The sequence below is a fragment of the Nicotiana sylvestris genome, chromosome 10, assembly GCF_000393655.2.
Source record: "Nicotiana sylvestris chromosome 10, ASM39365v2, whole genome shotgun sequence".
In the NCBI taxonomy this organism is placed as follows: domain Eukaryota; kingdom Viridiplantae; phylum Streptophyta; class Magnoliopsida; order Solanales; family Solanaceae; genus Nicotiana; species Nicotiana sylvestris.
In genome coordinates this window covers 127668930-127671704 of record NC_091066.1, presented here as the reverse complement: position 1 = coordinate 127671704, position 2775 = coordinate 127668930, and the positions used below count along the sequence as shown (strand labels likewise).

Sequence of the window (2775 nt, the reverse complement as noted above, 5' to 3'; positions counted from 1 at the left end):
GAATCTATATCAAATAATTATTTTATTATTTTTGCCAATTAAGCGACCAACTTTGGTCGCTTTTCTTTACAGACCAACTTTGGTCGCTAATGTTTGGTCGCTTTTTTCCGGAATTCTAGTAGTGAGCGACACCAACTCTTAATCGGGGTAAAATACAGTACTCGAGCTGAGCAATATAACCACTATAATAGTACAACTTAGTAGTGTCAAGAGACTACTACAACTTCGAAAGAAATAACACTCTTTATTGAAAATATCTCACTACAATATTACTCACACTCACTATTTATCTCACAAACTACAATATGTGGATTACTCTCTCTAACTTCTAGTGTTTCTCTCTTATTTTGGTGTATTGAAAATGAAGAATGGATGTCTCTATTTATAGTAAGAGTTTCCATCCAACTACTACAAAGAAGATGGATTTAGTCATATAATTTTTCAACAAAGTTAGGCACCTCCTCTTCCATTTTTCTTCTTTTTATTTTTCTTCAAAATGAGCCCCACATTCTTTGCTAAAGCTGGGACGGAGAATAACTTTTTCGCTAAGTTGCAAAAAAGATCGTTCCCTCCAAGGCTCGATGGATGGGATGCTCCATGCACCTCTTTTCCTAAAAAAGAGAGTAGTGATTATATACTTCTTCGTCTGATTTGGAATGGAGAACTCGTCATGTATGTCTTCACCAAACTGTAAGAAGCAGACACCATGAACCTCCTTTCTGAGGCAAAGCTGGAGGATGTGCCGTCATCATGAAGGTGAAGGCGGATGCCCAAGAGATTGTTCACCAAAAGCTTGATTGGAAAGGTGGATACGCCTAATTGTTGTCCGCCAAATCCTCGAACCGAAGGGTGGATATGCCAAATTCTCGTCCACCAAAGCCTCAAACCATAAAGATGGATATTCCAAATTGTTGTCCGCTAAAGCCTCGAACCTGAAGGTGGATATGCCAAATTATTGTCCGTCAAAGCCTTGAACCTGAAGGATGGATATGCCAAATTGTTGTCCACTAAAGCCTCGAACTAGAAGGTGGATATGCCAAGTTGTTTTTTGCTAAATCCACAAAAATGGAGGATGGGCCGTCATCATGAAGGTGAAGGTGGATTCCCCTAAGATGTCACTGGCTGAAGCTTTCCAAAAAAAAGGAAATAGAAGTATGCTGCCCAAACAATCTTCTCGATTTCAGCTTCAGCGATTTGTTGCGACTGGGTCAAAAAGGTTGGAGTTTCGAGGTTTATGTATGTTGTAGCCCTCCGAGTCTTCTTCCCAATGGTGCAAACAGCTCGTAATTTGGATGCTCCTATCTCGAGATATGCAATTTTAGAGAGCAGGCAAAGCTGAAGAAGCCAGCATGTCTGAACAAGTGTCCTAGATTCAGAAAATTATCTGGGAAAACCTAGGGATAGCCTAATAGTAATTTTTACATATGTAGTAGCTCTAGGAGTCTAATTATCAATGCCGCAGATGGCTTGTGATTTGGACGCTCCTATCTCAAGATATAATTTTTTTTTCAAGCGAGAGCACACATACCAGTGAGATCAGCATGGCAGATGCGTTGATCAATTTCAAAAATGAATTCCATCCTATACAGAAGCTATTTGTTGGTGAAATTTTGATATGTTGTATTCCTCTGAATCTAGCATTAGTAGATTCAAGCAGACCATAATTTGGAAGCTCGTAGACCAGGTTATGAACTTTTTTGTGAAGGCGCGCCAATCTTAAAGGTCAAACGCGTTAGCACCTGAAAGGAAAACTCAAAATATTACCTGAGAAGCTACAAAGGAATTTTGCCCCAAAATTTTGATACATTGAAGTGTAGTTTCAAAAGGATCAAACAACTTGTATTTCTAATTCTCCTACGACAAGATATGGTGGTATTGTCCACAGATGTGCAAAGATGGATATCCCAAATAGCTTCCACAGCTAAAGAGAAAAGATTTTGGAGCCCTTGGTGCCAACGACACAAAGCTTTTGGTTCTATTAAATTGATTGGTGTCAATGAAACGGAGCTTTAATTCAGCAGCAGCCAACGGGTAGCAGTGTCAATGGCATGAGATTTCAACTCGTCACTATAAGTAAAGGTACTAGTGACTCAAAGTTTCGGATCGGCGTGATAGGTAATAGTGCCAACGACACGAAACTTCAAACTATGGCCAAGTTTAGTATCAAAACAGTTGCACAAGGTTTGCCAATCTGAAATTTCTTTGCTGATGCCATCGGTTTCCTGGAAAAAAAAACAGTGTGAAGGAGAACCAAAAAATGAAAAAGATGCAAGAGAAAAGGGAATACAAATGCGAAGAGCTTTGTGTATCTTCTGCAATGGTTAGAGAGCTGCAAGTTCGTATTCTTCATGTGTTTGAGATCCACCCCATGCTCTTTTTATAGAACTCATGAGGTGATGATGCCTTTTCCTTGATGAACAAGAATTTGCCTTCCTTGGTGAACTAGAACTTTCCTTTTTAAGGGAAAAAAAGCAATTTCTAGTGGACTAATAATAATGATGTCTTACATGAAAACTTTGAGACAGAATTTAAATGGGAGACACATCGCATGATGGAATCCTATATGGAGATGGTTTTGCTTAGTTGAATATAAATTTGATTATTTAATTAAGTCCATACTTCATAAAGAAGGCTGCCACATTCATTTCCTATCGAAGAAGGGAAATCAAGGCTAGGAAACCCACCTGACCGTAGGAAGTCATATTTCATTTTGAGCTAAAGTCATAGAAACTATTTTCTAAGGGAATATAAAGAAGAAATTTTCATCCTTGGTCA

At 38.7% G+C, this 2775-nt stretch overlaps 1 long non-coding RNA gene across 1 annotated transcript; it reads right to left on the bottom strand.

The window, feature by feature from the left end:
• Positions 1-424: 424 nt before the first annotated feature.
• On the bottom strand, positions 425-2524 carry LOC138880369 (uncharacterized). The gene is made up of 2 exons (XR_011403002.1): positions 1529-2524; positions 425-1353 (listed from the first exon to the last, which is right to left on the bottom strand). It is a non-coding gene; the product is annotated as an uncharacterized lncRNA (long non-coding RNA).
• Between the last annotated feature and the right edge of the window lie 251 nt (positions 2525-2775).